The sequence below is a fragment of the Corvus hawaiiensis genome, chromosome 12, assembly GCF_020740725.1.
Source record: "Corvus hawaiiensis isolate bCorHaw1 chromosome 12, bCorHaw1.pri.cur, whole genome shotgun sequence".
In the NCBI taxonomy this organism is placed as follows: Eukaryota; Metazoa; Chordata; class Aves; order Passeriformes; family Corvidae; genus Corvus; species Corvus hawaiiensis.
In genome coordinates, this window is record NC_063224.1 from 10,458,725 (window position 1) to 10,477,127 (window position 18,403).

The 18,403-nt window shown below is 40.6% G+C and overlaps 1 long non-coding RNA gene across 14 annotated transcripts in view; it reads left to right on the forward strand.

Moving 5' to 3' along the window:
- Positions 1 to 18,403, forward strand: part of LOC125331995 — a 379,455-nt gene that overhangs the window by 347,888 nt on the left and 13,164 nt on the right. For 9 of the 14 annotated variants that reach the window (XR_007206321.1, XR_007206324.1, XR_007206323.1 and 6 more), the window contains one exon: positions 5,819 to 7,158. The exons of 2 other annotated variants lie outside the window; for them this stretch is intronic. This is a non-coding gene — a long non-coding RNA (uncharacterized LOC125331995). Of the gene's footprint in view, positions 1 to 518; positions 632 to 5,818; positions 7,159 to 11,830; positions 11,907 to 18,403 lie in introns of those variants that run through there. 3 more of the 14 variants (XR_007206332.1, XR_007206333.1, XR_007206325.1) reach the window with 2 other exon arrangements.

Below are 18,403 nucleotides of genomic sequence, written 5' to 3' on the forward strand. Positions count from 1 at the left end.
TAAGATAAATATTCAGAATTAGGAGTTGCTAAGGTTAATGTGATTAAAATTAGTATGTGATAACGGGCTCTGCACATTAAAGATTAAGAGCTCAAATTACAGACTCCAGAGGGAAACACTCCATGAGCATTTCTAAATTTTGTTTGTGCAAGAAATGCAGGCTTAGGCCTATGGTTGCAGTTACACAACAGTTTTATCCTGTTTTATCTGCAGAGAATTCTTTTAAACACTGTAGTGTTGTGGTGAAAATGTAGTGAGTTGGGGGGACAAATGAGGAAATAATTTTAGTCTAAGTGTTAGTGTTACTCCATAAAAATAGATTAGTTTTACACAATTTATTCGCATGTACAAAGGTCAGTTTATAGCATTCTGAATGCAGTAGTTAATTCGTTATGTATAAATTGATCCTTTATACTGATGTAATTCCATATACAACATTTAATCTTTGAATGCAAGTTGAAAATATTTTAGCAATTAATTTATGTAGGTTATGACTTTCTTTCCCATGTACTTTGCAGTGGTTCCTACCCTAAAGTTGAGTCAGTGTGTGCTTAATGAAAATTAGATGTGAAATATAATATGTAGAAGACAAAGAAGCATTGAAATCCTTATTGCTCTTAAAAAGACAAAGGTACCTCAGATAATTCTCCTTTCTTAATCTCTTAAGAATTTGATACGTAATTCTGTTATGCGTGATTTGGAGTGAATGAAAAATATTTTTAGAAGTAGTATTAGTACCAGATATTATTTCTCACCTTTTGTGAAGCATAGTTTGGTTTTAAAATTTGTAATGCTTTGCATTTTGAGAGGCTAATTTATAGGCAGTCTTCCACTGGGAAGGAAAAGCACCTGGGACGTTAGTGGAGGGGCAAGCCTTGTTGTTATATCTGTGAAATTCGCTAATGTTGCAACCATTGAAATAAAGTGTTTGTTTACATAACAGCAGTGGCATTTCTCCTCCTCTTCCTTGTGGTTTTGTCCAACTAGATGTTATGAGTGGCAGTTGCAGTGACTGCTAAGTGTTTAAATGATGATACCATTATGTGAAGTGATTTTGAAATGAGAGATTCCAGCCAAGAATTACATCTGCTCTCATCTCCTTCAAATCATACTCTCTGGCTGTGCAGATTATGATTGATTTGTTTGTGACAGATTGCAGGAAACAGTCATTGATTTTTCAATATTTTACCTTAAAATTATTTACAGTTGTAACCAAGGGGAGGTATTTCCATGGGCTGTCAGCCCCTGAAAGACTGGGATAATATTCCCTGCTCCCTGACAAGACAAATTACCCGTAATGAGTGCAGTAGCTGAAGGGTATACTTTTATTTTAAAATATGTCAATAACCCAGTGACTAAACGAATATTGATTCAGCATAATGAAGCCTGAGTAATGTGAAAATGAGCTCTTCAAGGAGCATGGTAAAGACTTTCTTTTTAGCTTGTAGCAAGAAGCTTTTCATTCTTTACTGTTAGGTAGTTGAAATGTGCAGTCTTAAACAAATCATCCTTAAACATTAGTAATATGTGGAATAACGTAACAAAAGAACTTCAGTGGATTTTTATGTTTTTCTTTTTGTTTTTCCTCCAAGTTCTTTTTCTTCAATATGTTTCAGTAGATCAAACGCTTAAAGAGGAAAATTCAAGTTATCCAGGGCAGAGATAGAATTACTATTGGTGTAAATGTCTTTTGCAGTAATACTCTCTGGCTTGCCTAATGGCATTTTTAATGTGGATTCTGAATATGAGCATGGAAATATATCTAAATAAACTGTAGATTTAATTTCATATTATTGACTTCTTGACATACTGATGTGTTTTCTGTGTGATCAGCTAATGTTCTTGTCCTTCAACAGTTTAGAATGGCTGGTTTATGAGCACCTAGATATACTGTGTTATAAAACTTAGTTACCCTAATGCATGTTTTTCTTTCCATAACATGTAACACCGCATGTTTTTTACCAAATGAGAATTCTCAAGCAGTAATTCATTTAAATTACAGTAATTTATGCAGTGCCATAGGTGTGGTGTGGAAAAGCATCTAATAGATTAATACGAATGTACTTCAGTTGTTCAGGGTAAGGATTCGATTAAAGACCATGTTGAGGTACAATTTTTTTTAACATTAAAAGTATTGAACGCTAAAAAAAACCCCCACCCTATCATGTGAAAGGATCAATTGGTCATTTGTATTCAAGAGTATTGTGCAACATTGGGAAGGCTCTGCAGAAGCACTGGGTATAAATAGCCATGTAATCCAGACATAGACAAAAAGATATTTTCTTGAGGTGTTGTGTATAATATGTCAATTAGGAAATAATGTCATAGCCAGAAGCATTTAGTGAGCATGTTTGGGCATGAAGGCGACTTTTCCTTATTTTCTGAGGACTAACTTCAATTGCATGCAACTAGCTTGTGAAAATCTTCAGAAGGATGTTTTCCTATCAGCACACAGGTGATTTTTTCCAAATGTCATTCCTTTAGCACAGCTAGAAACTATTTCAGGAGGCACTTGAGAACCTGTGGCATTGAGAGTTAAATGGCAACCCTGGAATGTGAGATATGTTCCTGTTTTTAATTTGTTAGTTTTCAGAAAAAAAAAGTGATGTACATTTGAGTGGGTTGCAACTGTAAATAATTGTAGTTTTGAGAGGGTTTGTGCATAGCACCTGGGATTTCCAAAATACTGGAGAATTATTAATGGTGAGGCAGTAATAAACTGAAATATATAGCCGTGGCAACAGGAGAATTTGGGTCTCTTGTTAAATGTTACAAGAAATCTACAAATGTTACAATGTTGAACCTTAATTTCCTGCTCAGTGGCATTTTACACACCTCAAATTCTCTTCCTGTTCTCTTTGTTTCTGTACCTTTATGTTTTTTTGGCCAACAGCAGGAGATGGAAGGGGAGGATTCTTGTTTGGTAGCTTTCCCACAGTAGCGAGGAAGAGGGAGACTGTTCAGGGCTGGGTGCCAGCTCTGGTGCAGACTGAAGGGCAAATAAATGTTTGTTTTAACAACATCTCCTTTTCCTGAATAACACTGCATGAGCTCATGGTACCAAACTGAGTAACAGCAGATACTGCTGGAGGTACTGCTGGAAGTGAAACCGAAGTGGGCTCTGCTTTCAAGCCATTGGCGTTTTTCACTTGCAAGCCAGGTAACAGCTCTTGCTTTGCTGCCTTTCCCAAAGATGAGTTTGTTTATTGAATATCTGGCATTCCAGCTCAGGCCTGAACCGTGTGCTTGGCACTAAAGGCAAATGGTGCATTCTTGGCTTTGAGGCTTTTTGGGTGATAGTGGAGATGTCTGATGATGTTACCTTGGAAGCTCTGTTGTTCACACATCTCTTGGTGTTAGAACTGTGACAATTGTTAGTCCACTTTCAGGTGATTATGGAGGAGAATAAAAGCCTCAGACAAAAAACAATCCTAAATCGCTAATTGGTTAAAAGTTCTTGTGGCATTTGGGATCTCCCAGGACTAGAACAAGCTCAGTTGCTGTTCAGTTAGGTAAAAGTAGAAAACGCTGTGAAATTAAGATCATAGGTAGAGAACAGAATAATATCCTTTGTGGCTGAGATGAGGCTATTGGTCAGTCATTAAGGGTTAATATTTAAGGGCTGTATGTCCTTCAGCACTTGGCAACTTGCAAATTTTGACTCATTTCAGTTAATTTCAAACCTGATGGGAACACAGTGCATCAGTATGTTCTTGTAGTGGGTGGTTTTGTGTAACAATTCAGATCTCGATTCCATTATGAATAAAGCAGCAACCAAAACCAATGGTGGATTTTTTTTTTTTTTTCCTATTTACTCGGCTTCTGTGTTATCTATCTGCTCTACAGACCAGCCAACTAAAACAAGTTCATAGTTTAAAGTAAAGGAGGAGACCATGTTGATAGAGGTGATGGAAATTGGGCTTACTGGCTAAGCCTTCTCCATGCTGCTTCCTTCCCATTGCCAAATTACTTATTTGAAATCTAAGAACTAATATGTGATAGAACCCAAATCAGAGCAGTCTACAAGTGGGCAGATGGCCCTATGTAGAATTTGATCATCTAAATGTCATGATTACTTGAGCCCTAAACTACACTTTGAAGGTGTTGTTCCTTTTTGTTTAAATTTGTGAACAAATTATTGCTTTTCTCAAAAGCTATTCCATATATGCAAATATTTCATTATTTTGGAAGGACCATTTTATGTACTAAAAGCTGTCAGTAGTGCTGATAGTATCACAGTCTTTGGTGTGTTGGCATATGGTTTATGGTGAACTGTAAGACTGAGATAACCCTATAAAAATATGTGAGGGATCCAAGATGCTTTGAGGGTCTTGCTTAACTGCAGTGGTTAAAAAGGCATGGCTGACTTGCATGAGTGTTGAAATCTATGTCTGGAATTATGGAAACAAGTTGAGAAACATGAACAGAATTGATTGTTGATTATTTTCCTTTGTAAAAGCTGGGAAAAGATGTATTGTGCTTTTCTGTGGTCTTTAAAAGCCCACAGTGTCCTTTTTTTCCTTTTTTTTTTTGTTTTCTTTTGTTAACTTATCTTTTAATATGAAGCGTCATTCCCAAAATGAAGTAATGTCCTTGGGCTGGTAGCAACAGCTGGAGTTGCAGAATTCATAAATAATTCAGAGAGGGATAAAGGGTAGGGGAATTTTTTTGTCATTTGAATCTTTATTATGTGCACACATTTCATTTTAGATATGGCATCATTTGAATTCATTCAGTATGATGATTGCACTGACCTGTCATATTTATTTTGATGTCCCTTCGAAGGACCATATGCTCTGTCCTCGGCATGAAAATGATGCAGGTTGCAAACTGAAAGGCAGCTCTGCTCCTGTAGGGATGAAGCCCCTCACTTCCCATTGTCACGTCAGTGGATGTACAGCTGCGCTGCAGTAGAGAAGGTGGAGTTGTTATGTCAGTGCAGTGACTAAGTGGCAGTGTAGTCTAGCAAAAGGTGGGAAAAAGGGCAAAACCCATTTGCATCAAGGTATTGTATGGCATTAAAAACTCAGCTGTCACTGAGGGCCAGTTGGTGTGAGGAACCTGGCATGTGGAAGGTGGAAAGGATTCAAGCCAGCTAGAAATCTGCCAAGGTGGAGGTGTGCCATGGTAGCTTTAGTGTGGGAATACAATTAATTACTCTGTATGTTGGAAGTGGGGTTGCCATGCACACAACCTCCTGGGGTTGCACGAGAGTTAGTCTGGATATGCAAGGCTCAGAGCTTTTTCTTTACCCAGTCCACGTCCTCCTTTCCTCTTGAAGCTGCTTGCTTAGTCAGACAAAATCTTGGATAATGTTTTTGGGAGGGGAACAGGGGGAGGAAGTGTGCAGTTGTAGTTTGCCTCTTCACTAATTCTGCTGTAACTGTTGCATCTGGTCCTTCATTTATTTCATTGGTGTGTTCCTGTGCACGAGTGGTACATTTTCCAGAAGTTACAGGCTCAAGTTCAACCATGTCCCATAAGTAATGAATTGCATGATAATGAGTAATGTCTGGTCCCTACTGGCTAAAGCACTGGCTGGTATTAGCAACTCACAGTTGGTGGATAATGGGACTCTGTTACCAGGATTTTGTTACTGTTACCTTTATATGTAATATTAACACCGTAGGATTGCAACCACCTCAATATTTTCATGGTGTAAGGTGTTAACAGTGAGCAGTGATTTGTGGGAAGTACCTGGTTCACTGTGCTCATGCCGGGGGCAGAAGGAAGCCAATTAAGTGCAGGTTAGTGAAATACAATAACTAGAAGCTGTGAATGAGAATGATAACTGTATGCAAAATTGTTTCTTTTCTAGATCCTGCCATCAATGACTGAGCCTCCCTGAAATCTTCTTATCAGTTACTGCCGAGATGAGAAGGATAACAGGAAGGAGGAGTGCTTAAGTGGCTTTAATGACAGTTAATTTCATCTATTTATCAAATGACAGGTTGTTTTTTCCTAAAAACTCAATTGTCATGACAAGATGCTTTTGGAAGTCATCTTTGTAAAATAAAACTGACAATTTTTAGGCTACAAAGAGCTATTGTATCTTGCTATAGAATGTTGTCATTATGGTAAACTGCTGGAAAGTCTTTATTTTTGAAGTAATTTAACTTGCATGCTTCATTCATTTATTTGAATGTCTGTTGAATGCCAAAAGTTTCTTGCCAGTGTTCTTTTATTCAATGGACTAGTTATTCTTACAATGCTCAATTTATTATTGTCTAAATTACTGTTGCCTTAGCCTCCTGCAAAAATGTTTCTTTTTAGTAATTCTTAAACAAATAAGGAACGAATGAGGTTTTGTACCCTTTGTGGTTTGATCAGCATATTTTGCCTTTCAGTGAAAGTGTCTTCAGGTTTTGGAATGACACAACACAAAGAAAGGTGCTTTGGTTTTTGTTTTTTTTTTTTTCCCCAACAGCACATGTCTTTTGTGCAATGATTTTTTTAATATGTATACTGCCAAGATACAATTACTGGAAGGAGAGAGAGAAGCTGTTGGGAATGTCATGTTATGCCAAATTAAGAATTATTAGCTCTTACTTTCTGTGCAATCTCTTCGACTAGAGCTCGACCTATTGCGTCTGGTGTATACTTTGACTCTAGTGGAACTAATGTGTCCTTGGAGTAGCATTTCAGAGTAACTTCAGATTCATGTTTTTTTCACAAGTCAGCTTTAAACTGCTGGGATTAACTTCAGAGAAGGCGAGAGATACAGGCTCCTTTGTCAGCAGCTGTGCTGGTTAAGGAAGGAGGCTTCGTACACGCTTGCTTGCTCCTTCTCTCCCGAAGGTTATAGCCCCTGCTAGGGAAGCGAACTGAACTGTTTCCCTGAGCACACCCAGACTTATTTCAGCGAAAGTTAATCGTGTTATCAAATATTAGTTATCCAGCACCCTGGGTCACTCTGATGAAAGGACAGGGCATACAGAGACCAGCTGTGCAGACATCATGTCTGGGAAGGGTGGTGTGTTGACAAGAGGGTTGTTGAGGACTGGCCCTGGTGTGTCGCCTTTTCAGCAGGTGCAGTTACATCTCTCGGATGTGGTAAAAATTGGATGTGTTAGAAAGCTGTGCAGATCTGTCACACATAATATTCACATTTCAGGGTCATCCTGGATAATGCAAAATAAACCTGTGCTGTTTGACTTACTCCTTGTGTGTGCCAGTATGAGGGGAGAGACCTGGTGTGAGTGTGTGTGCATGACAGACACCTACTTCAGGAAAACGTATCTGGTCAAGGTGTGGGAATGGTACAAGCGTTTCCATTACCTAGAGAACACACTGTTTACTTCACTCATCAACGAGGCTGCCTCAGCCAACACATGCCTCGGGAGAACTGCTTTTGACACATGGGCTGCCTTGAATGGAGAAGGGAGAACACCTCTGTCAGGAGTGGCTGCTGTTGCTTCTCTACAGTGTTGAATCAGTAGATGCTGGAGTCTGGTGAGGCATCCAAGCTCTTGATATTCCCTGTGCCAAAATGAGAATGGTATGGATAATCTTTAGTACTGAAAGACATACCGAGGAAAAACAGTGCACTAAACAGCTCCTTCAGCACTGACCCTTGTGTGAAGGCTGTGGACTGTAGGTGCCTTCCTATAGCTGGCTTGGGCATACAAAGAGCAAGAGGCCTTCTGATCTGTCAGAAACCTGAGAGCAGCAATACTGCTGACATCTCTTGTCGGGGCACTGCCAGGTGAAAAGAACACAGCTCAGTCACAGAAAGGACTGAACTTCCAGCTCAGTTTGTATGGCATCCATTATCTTTTATTTGGCCTTATGATAAAGGATGAGGAAATATGCAGTGGCCATACTGTACAGAAGGCACTGTACAGGACTGCTTGCCCTGGCTGGTTATCCTTGGAAGCACTACCTTGTCACAGTGTCTTCAGATTAGGGCCCGCATCGGCTGTTCCCTGAACTGTGGGTCTGAAAAATAGTAATGTGAAGGGATGAGGCAGGGTGGGTCCCAGGACTAAGGTTTAAAGAGACATTTGGGAATGTGCACAAACTTAGACTTTGCTAATATTTTATAATTCTGTGTGAAAACAAAGTAGTTATGATAAGACATAGTGGGAAAGCTATTGCTCTTCTGTCAAGTTTTGAGTTGACTTGGCTCTGTACTGCAGTATGCTGAGAAAATGTTGGGCTCCTCAGTCAAACTCCTTCTTACCCTTGTTAGCCTGTACTTGCAGTGGAGTGCTTGGTGTGTGCATAGGTCAAGGAGGCAAAGTGCCAGCCACATAGTTTCCAAGATCCTCAGCTTGCCCTGATCCAATCGCTGAGCTCCACAGTGAAGGTGGGTGCAGCTCCAGGTGTGAGAGCTGTGCCCTGTTCCAGCAGCCCAGTGTCAAGCCATGGCTGAGCTCTCAGTCCTAGCTTCAGAAGTGATGTGCCTCCTCCAAATGACTGTCACATGTCTCCCCTGACCATGAACTAAGTGCAAATGAGTCTCCACAGCTCTCTGAGACAGCCCATAATTCATATAACTCTTTTTATCTTAAAATGGACTATTGTAGTAGTGGGACTGAAATGTTTCATGAAATGCTTGTGATTGCCGAGGAATCTTTTTTACCTGCCTAAGTGGTAAACAAGTACTGCAAAATAACATCTTGCGTAGAGCTCTGTCATGGATGTTAAACTGATAAATAAAATTTTGCATCCAAGCACTTAAAATGAACAAATACTACAGTTAAGACTGCCATAGTGTTTATGTAGTGCTAAAAAGACAACAAAATAAAACTTCAGGGAAGGTAGATTTTCTTCTTATAAATATTCCAAATAATAGGTTGGTTTCAAGTAGACTTCCTGGCTCTTCAGTGATTGCTGCATTAGTCTGAATCTATCAGGAATCCCACTCATAATGGTGTGTTTATTATTATAAACACATGATTTCTATATATGTTCTCCACAAATATGTTGGATAAAACATAGTTACCTTCTTAACTGGTACGATATGGTTACTTTCTAACTTCTTTAATTTCAGTTCTAACTTGATTGAATAAAAGGTGCATTCCTGAAAATAATCTTTACATCTGTAATGGGACACTTGATTTTATATGACTCTTTTCATAGTCCAGACATAGCACAACATTTTTAAGGCAATATGTGTTGACAATATACAGAGATAAAAATCAGTTAATGACGAACTAAGGAGCAAACTTTTAATAAGAGCAATGATTCATTAGAAATTATAAGGAAGGGAATATTAGATTTTCTATCTTTTGAATGAGGATGAAATATTTTTATAGAGGTATATGCTTGAACAAATGGCTGGGTGTGGTAGAGGAATTCCTCACAGGCTTCTGTGGCTTTTGCAACACTTGGAGTCAGACTGGGTCATCTTAGACATCCTTCTGGTTTGGAAGGGAGCGAGAAGTCTCAGCGTAGCAAATACCTTCATAGAATAGCAGCTACAATTGAAAAGTTACTCAGAGTTATTTAAGCTTCTCTTCAAAAAGGATTGGGAGGGACGTTGATAGTGTTCCTGTCTCCTAATGCCATGCCTTTTTCAAAGATCCTCTTTCACCTGACTGCTTGCTTCTGTAGGGTGTTTCGTTGGCTTAGGTGGGTTTCTCTGGTTCATCCATCCTGCTCCTACCCACATTAATCAGACAGCACATGAACATATTTTTTCACAGCAAATGTCTTCTACAGAGTGTCTACTTCTACAAAGTGTAATGCTGCCTTTCTGCTAGAAATAATTATTAGGTTGAAAATAATCTGACAACATCCTGCTGTGGGTAAATTAGGTTTGTTCTCTACTAAGATTAGTCAGCTGGCACCCATTCACTAACATGTTGCAAGAAAATTATTGCAAGTTGATTGTATCCAGTTATCTGCCTTTTTTCTTTTTAATGGGCTTTTTGTTGCTGTGCTGTCACCAAGGTTGAAATGTGAGCAAGTCATACTTTTCCAAGTTCCCTACAGCCTGGGGAGATGGTGTTTGCTGTCCTGTACCGTGAAAAGACTTGTGGGCAGAAGTGTTTGGTGAAGGGGAAAGGTTGTCTCCACATAGATTTCTGAATCTTGTGCACCTTTGGTTTTGGCTAACAGGGATGTGTTCTGCTCTGAGGCAATCAATATATTCCCACCAAAGTCCAAAATGCCAGGTATAATTAGCTCATGTATTTAAATAGGTAGTGTTATTTTTCAACTTGTATGTACAAGCCTGTTTTCATGCAGAAGTCCATACTGACTTGGGAAGAATGCTTTGCAAATCAGAAAAAGCAGAAAAATTATTTAAAGTTATGTGGTAGTGTTAAAGATTTTAAAAATAACTGTGAGATCTTTATTTCTTTGTTTACGATTGATTAGGGTTAGAGTTTTAAAGGCTTAATGCTGACTCTAAGTGCTTTACAATCAGTCACTGAGAATTATGGACTTGGCACAACTCACGTTTTTGTCCTCCAGTATATCCATTATTGTTAGATGCTGAGTAGTCATTGAACATAGATGACTGGTTTTTTGGGTATTTTACATTTTTACATGTTCAGAAAAATACTTCATTAAAGCAGCTGCTGGGTGAATGGGGTAATTAAAGAACTGTACTGCTTTTATTGAAGCTGACATATGCTTCACATTCCTTAAAACTCAGTATGTGAGCAGAATGTTTCCAGGATTTATTGAAGGCAGACGTCTAGAGATACTGGAGAGCTTTTAATAGTAGTAAAGATAACTTCCAAGTTTTATGCTGTTATATAAATCTGTCTTTAAGAAGAGAGCTGTTATTGCAATACATTGCTCGTGTTCATATTTTGTCCATGTATGTGTTTTATGTATGTACTTATACACCTACATACAAATGCTTGACCTGAGCACTTTTATTTGACAGTGATTGTATATTCTATTTAGTATTTATTTGGCAAAGAATAGTGTTCTAATGCTGACTGAGAATATTAATTTGCTTGGTACCAAAAGAAATCTGCAGTATATTGTGGGAGTTTTTAATTAATTTATTTTTTTTAACTGAAATACAATCCTGCTTAGTTTGAATTGCAGCTCTTAGTGCGTGAGTGTCGTGGTAGCAAGCAAGAAATCTTACTCAGCTTAAACTGAGGCTGGGTTTCATTTTAACTAGTATGATGAGTGCAATGTTCCACATGTGTGATACTTTTGCAAGTTGTGAAAAAATAGGCTTGCTTATCTATCATTCATATTTCATATGACTTCAGAGTAAAATGTTGTCCTTACTGTTAAATTACTTGGCTAAAACTAGCAAACTTTCACCTGTATATTTTGTAGTATTTAGACCTTAAGCACTTTTCAAGCAATATGTTTGACTTACCATTATTGCGTGCTGTAAAATAAAATACAATATTAAAATACATGCTGAAAGAACATTATTCATCAGCTATGAATAAACATGTGGAAAAATGATTTTCAAAATTTTAGGGTTTTTTGCTAAATTCTTCCCAGTTGATTTTGTATTGTCTTTAATGTGGGACTTGGAAAAGAAGTTAGTTTCCCTTACCAGGATGCATAAGGTGCTCTTGTGTGTCAGTGTTCTAAACTTCTAGGACTGTGTAAATGGAAAATGCACTTTATAATTTTAGCACTGTGTTAGGCATGCAGTACAAGTTAGTTTTATGCCTGGTTGTCTTCATGAGCAGGATAGGTATTTTTAACTGTCTTTGTAGTGCAACAAACTCATTTTATGGACAAATCTTTTCCTATTGGGTTCTGCAATTTGAAGACAAAAACATTTCTAAACTGCTCATGTGTCTTAATATTCTGAGTCAATTCCCGTATGTTAAAGTGTAAACTACGAACTAATCCATAGAAGTTTATGCAGTCATTTAATTAACACTTTTAATTTCAGCTATGAAAGAAGCTCAAAATGAGGTCTGGAGAGTGGAGAGAGGCTTTATTTTTCATCGCTGAAGTCTCCCTGCACTGTAAGTCTGCTGATGCCCGTGGTACACAGACCATCTCCTGCTTGCTAATTAGTCCTCTCCAGTATGCTCTCTAGAAATGTGTTGGAGAAGTTTTTTCAAAAAACGACCACGCCATCATAAATAAGGGAACAGTACAGTATGTAACTATTATACACCACTCATTTGGCAGACTATAATTTAATAGAACAACAATGATCAGACCAGTATATCAGTTAATTTTCAAAACATTTTATTCCACGCAAATTAGCTCAGGTCCTGGAGGGCAAAATGACAAGAGGTTACTCGTACACTATGTATTTAATTAATTGAAAAATGCTCAAATTGCTTTTACAGTTGTTATTAAAAAGTAGAATCAGTGTTGCCAGTGCTCAACCATAATTAGAACCCCGGGGAATTAAATATTTAGCATTAGTAATGTAACAGCACTTAGGACACAAATTTCTATTTTTGTAATGAAAGCAATACAGTGTAAGTGCAAATGGCTGAAACGACAGCTGTGACAAGCAAACCAGCCTGGGATATTTCAATAAGACACCTCGTTGGACAGCAAGTCTTACTGCATTACTCGTTTGTAAGAGTCTAAATCCCAATAGCCAGGCATTACACCCAGTATTTAGATTTCTAATTGCTCACAGGATGAACAGCCAGGCGAATGTCAGCCGTCGGTGTGGGGAGCACGCGGCGTTTTCCCGAATAACACAGCAGAGGTGGGTGCCTTTGGCCATGCAGGCAGGGCTGGGGCACGTCCCAGGGCAGCCGAGGGGGGAAACGAGGCCTTGTTTGTTTTAAGTTTAATTACATTTTAAGCATAAGTGCTTTCAGTGATACAACATGAAAAGTCGGATATTGGGCTCTAATGAGCTGTAGTGGTAGATGGCTGGAGACCCTGAGGGATTCATTCACTAAATTAACTGGATAACAGTACTTGGTTTGGGCACGGTAGGATGGCTGAGCTGTGCTTAAAATCTCCCTTTCAGAGCTGTCTCTCATTCCTGTTTTCATTCTAAACAGTGTAGTGACTTCCACTAGTCACCTACTACAACTGTTCAGCTTGTCACAAGTATTACATTACCAACTAGTAAGTAATAAAGCATATTTGACTTTATTTCTCTTCTGTTTTGCTGGGGTTTTTCCCCCTGGAATGGCAAGGGAAGGAGGAAAGCTTGAAGGCACTTGTGTATCTTCTAAATAGAAAAAAAAGCTGTATTTGGTCAAGGCATGCTTTGGCCTTCTTAAAGCACTGATTTGTTTCCCAGAAATAGGACAATCAGGCAGAGGGATGGAATACTTGTTTTTGAGGATGCTTTTGTTCCAGTTGGCACCTGCTTGCAGGATAGAGTTCGTGTTCGAGCTGAACGCGTAGCAAGGATGTGCTGTCTAGGTGGCACTAGCCCAGGACAGCCTGTTTCTTGGGAGAAGCAAGCAGGGACTGCACAGTGCCACATCCAGCACAGGCAGCAATGCCCCAGCTGCTGCTCTCCTGCTTCGCTGGCACTTTTTTCTGCTGCAGGTCACTCTGCAGAGAAAGTTTATTTTTGCTCCCTCCTTCCAAAAAACCCAGCAAACAAACGATTTTGCATGACACTAAAACTTGGCAAACGGTATCAAAACCTGTAAGAGTGTCTCTGGTTCTGAAATTTTAAGTCTTTTTACTGCCATGTTTCAAATAATCGTTACAGAACAAGGGGCCCCAGGGGTGAAGCTGCGCCAGCAGAGATGCTGGAGCTTCTGCCATCAGCCCTGCCCAGCCCTGAGCCTCTCCCCCGGGGTACACACTCATCCCCAGCACACCTGCCCACAACCTGGGGGTATAAAGCGGTACCTGGCAGCACACCCTGGGCCCCTACCATGGGGGAAGCTTGTGAGGAAAGGGCTTCCCTAGGTTGTTTCAAAAGTACAGTGCTCTTTCTTCAGCCTGGCTTTCAGAAATAATTTTGACCTGTTAGCTGAAGGTTCCTCTCAGTGTCTGGTTTTAGTTGAAGTTGCTTGAACTTTAGTGAAGCACTGATGAGCCACCAATGGAGCTGTGTAATGGGGAGTGACCTGGCAGGTACCTGGCTGCAGTCACCAAAACCTGTGTGACTTTTTCAGGTGAGTGCAGAATGATTATGGGCAAGGATAGGGGAATGAAGGCAGACCTCTCTTGTGGATGACCTGCTGGGGTACAGTAATGGTCCCAAGGATCAGGAGCTTCAGTTTTGTGTGTTTCCTGAGCAGGTGAAAAATTCTGAGTAAATTAGCTTTTCTCTAACAGGTTTATGAATTTGGGCTCAAAGTATAGGAAGGAGCATTTTTTTGAGGACAGTGAAAGCTTGTGGGGTATCTCTGAGCTTCCCTAGGTGCTTGTATCCCACCTACTTTGATCCGGCTCCCCGGGCTTTTTCCTGGCTACCAGCGACTTGCAATTAGAAACCCTTTGTGCTCTGTGTGTGATGCACAGAATTAAGGTACCCAAGGGTTTGATGTAACTGTGAATTACTGCTGTGTGTAAATAATCCTCATCAGCTCTTACTTTTGTAAATAGAATTGTGGCATTTTCCTGCTCTGCCTCCCTTTGATGCAATTAGAAGAGCTGGGAATAGAGCCGGGGTCCTGCCAGCAGCCCTGACTCGCAGCAGGATGAGCTGCACCTGGACTGAGCTTTCTGTCCTGGCATCTAAAATCTGTGCTGAGCCTCTCCTGTGGATGAGCCAACAGCTGCACTGACATGACAGTAGCACCACTGCTGACTGTTGTGTCAGTGATCTGGGGTCTAAGAAGTCTCTACTCTGGCCTGGGACGAGATTTTTTTTTTTTTTTTTAAAGTGTGCATCTGCAAAGCTGCTCTTTCCTAAGGTTGTTGAGGCTTGGGTCTTGTCTGTCATTGCCAGGATCAGTTCCTGTAAGTCCTGCAGCAGTTGGTCTCTCTCTCCCTGAGGATGGGGAAGGAGGGGGGCTGTGGGCTTTAGTTGCCTGGAGATTGGCAGCTGGAAAGGCGTTTCTCCCTTCTGCTGCATTTTTGTTCTTGGGCATCTCTTCTTCCAGTCTCTGTACCCCCTGTGCCCAGTGCTGTAAAGCACACAAAGGGAGTCTCAGACCTTTGCTGGTTTCTTGTCCTTTGAGGATAAAATGCCCTTTTTGACTCCAAAATCCACCAGCATTTCCTCTTCAGAGGCATGTTACAAGCTACGCCATCACTAACTTCTACCTTAGAAAATGGACTAAAAATACAAACTTTAGAGAAGGTTTATCCTGCCAAAGGCCATTGAAGTTACTTCTAAGGCTCTCCGCAGCCTTGACTGCTGCCTGGTGAGTACGACAGTGTGCTCTGAGCTCTCTGGCAGGCAGGAAAGAGGTAGACAGGCAGAGATGAAACAAAAGTTTTCCCTGGGATCTTCTTCTGGTCCAGCTTTGGCCATTCTGACAGCTCCTGCTGCCTAAGGCAGGGTTTAGTTTTAGCACATTTCATTACATTTCACCAATTAAGATAATTTTTTCAGGAAATAATGTTCAATGTATGGTTTTTAATATGAACTCAGACTAACCTCTTTAAAGCAGCTGTAAGTCCCAGAGGCAAATGTGTGGTATTGGTCATAGCCAAGATTTTTGAAGACACCTAACTGACCAAACATCCAGCGTTGTACTGATGGATGTTTCTGTTGTTTAAACTAGTGAACCTAGTGTGAAAAATCAGATTTACCTGCAAAAATATCTGGGCACTGCTGCAAGTTTTCCTGTAGCCCTGACTGAATGACTCTCTGATTGCTTGTTGACTTTACCAAGGTATTGTATTGCCTGGCATTTCTGTGATGCTGTTCCCTTCAGCTCCACAGGTAATGGAGCAGTTCTCTGTTGATGCTATGCTAGGAGAAAGCAAATGACCTGAAATTAAAGTATGGCTGTGTACAGGAGTCCTTCTTGTTGTTTCTCCTTACATTGTTGCTTCTGCTGATACTGATGCTCTTCTTTTGGTTATTGTCTAGCATGAAAAGGAAGTAGCTGGACAAGAGAGTTTTTCTACATTTCTGTTTAAAACTGTGTTGAGGCAGGGTTAATTCTTTTCTCTGTCCCTTTTAGATATTGCCTCATTTCTTAATGGCATAAACTTCTAAAACTACTCTCAGAAAAAATCTGCTTTGCTTTTTGTGACTTGTTGCTCATATCCCCTGCTGTATTTATATTACTGAAATTATATTGTATACACACACCCCTGCAGTATTTTAGATCTTTGAATATCTCCTAAGGCTTTCATTGAATGTCTTGAAAGTTGTTTGCTTTTTTTTTTTTTTTTGATGGGGGGAGGTTTCTTCTTCTTCTTGTGTTGTTTGGGCTTTTTTGTTTGGTTGGTTTTTTCTTTTTAATAATCCCATCCTCAGTTAGTTGCTAGTGGTATTAGAGCCACCTTGCCACTGTAATGTGAACTTTCAAGTCGTCCTCAAGTTTTCTGCAGTCTTTAGGACCCGATTCTGAGGCTGCTGCCAGGTTTCCTGCTAACATCCATGAGCCTGCCAGTGCCGTAGGGATGGGAGCTGTCAGGTCTCCTGCTTGCAGCAATGACCCTACCAGTGCTGTGGCAGTGGCAGCTCATCTAACAGTGTTTGCAGGCTGGGACCCAAGGGCTTTGCTACTGCTTTGTTATAAATATGGAAGCTAGTCCCCAAAATAATTCAAAAACTTACATCCAACTGCTCAAAAATCTCTGAAATTGGGTTCCTGCTGCGTTGCGTTGCTTACCTACATGTTCCCAGGCAGTTGGAAAAGTTAAACTCATGTTACTGACCTGGGCCACATTAAATGAGCGAGGGGCAGGTTTTGGGTCTCAGTTGGGCGGGTGGAAGCAGAGTTCTGAGGCTCTCAGTGTTACACTCCCATTTGTGTGCGTGACGATGAAATGGATTGGTTAATGAGTGCCTAAGCATCTGTTCAGCCTCTGGTAGATGCTTTGCCAAGGTTCGAGTTCCCTGAGGAGGATTAGCCACCTGGTCCGGTTTTCATGATGTAGTGACAAAGGGGACACCCACCTTTCGTTTTACTGTTGAGGATGGCCAAATGCACAGGGTCCCTGGGAGGTCTGCGAGTTTGATGTCTTTTTTGTAATTTAACAATTACTTTTGTAATTGTTACAATTTAGGTTACAGCAGCGCCTGCAACCACTGTGTGTTTTTGTAGGAAGAGTGACATCTACTCACCCTGAGTGTCTCACAGTCTTGCCAAATAGACTTATTTATTTTCCTTTTTCTCAAATGACACACAGCTCTTTTCACACAATTATCTCTCTTGCTGTATAATATATATAATCAATATACACCATAGGGCAACAAGAAGTGGTGATAAAAAGAGGTTTAAAGAGAAAAATGAGCATTTCATAGTCTGAACTTGCAGTTAGGCTTTCCAAAGTGTCTAGATTTTCCTGCATGGACAGCATTATGACTTGATGAAAGGCCTGCACTAAAAGGCTTAAATTTATGTGTGGTAGTATTGCTTTACGATGAGCTTGATTTATTAGGGGTTTGACCCATCAGACACAATACAGCAAAGGAATGCTTGATAGACAGAACCATTACACATTTGTTGCTGAACTTGGAAAAAGCTGAAATCATGTAACCAGCCTGGTTTAAGGCAATGAAATGGATGAAGTCTTGGCAAACTGCAAGGAGGGCTTGGATGGACTTTTGCATCTGGGTTACCTGCTGAAGCCATGCAGAATCACCTTCTGATGTTGGTTTGTTTTGGGGTTGGGGAAAGGAAGGAGGCGTGGGGATTTTTTAACCCATAGCTTGTTGGATAGGTATAAACCCTGCAGTGAGCTCCATGGAAAAGTGAAGCTGGAGCATCTGGATACATGTGCTGAGCTCTCTGGAGGAGAAAAGTCTGAATTAGGATAAGGTACCTTCAGCTGGGCTGCATTTATAACCCTGATGCTGCAGCACCCTGTGCCTCAGGCACAGCCCATGGACAAGCACAGGAGAAGCTGCAGGTGCCACCATGAGTGGGGATGGCTGAGACAGGACTGTGCTACAAGAAGAGCTGCACCTCCTTGTCCCTGGCCTTTGTGCAAACACCATGGATGTAGCCTGTTGGCAGGCAGGTGAAAAAGTATGGGAAGGAATTTCAGAGCCCTGTCTGCTGGATTTGGGAGTGGTTTAGGTGCCCATGGGGGAAAAGAGACAATATGACCGTTTGGGCTGATGATCCAGCTTAAGTCTTCAACTTTGAGCAGCTCGTGAGTAGTCCTAGAATGGTTTGGGTTGGAAGACACCTCAAAGACCATCTAGTTCTGACTCCCCCTGCCCATGGGCACCTTCTACATATTTCCTCATATCTAATTTAACCCTGCCCTCTGTCAGTTTGGAGCATTCCTTCTTGTTCCATCACTCCATGCCCTTGCCTAAAGTCCCTCTCCAGCTCTCTTGGAGCCCGTTTAGGTACTGGAAGATGCTATAAGGTTTCCCCAGAGCTGTCTCTGCTCCAGAGAAGTCACAGCTCTCTCACAGGTCTGCTCCACCCCTCTGCTCATC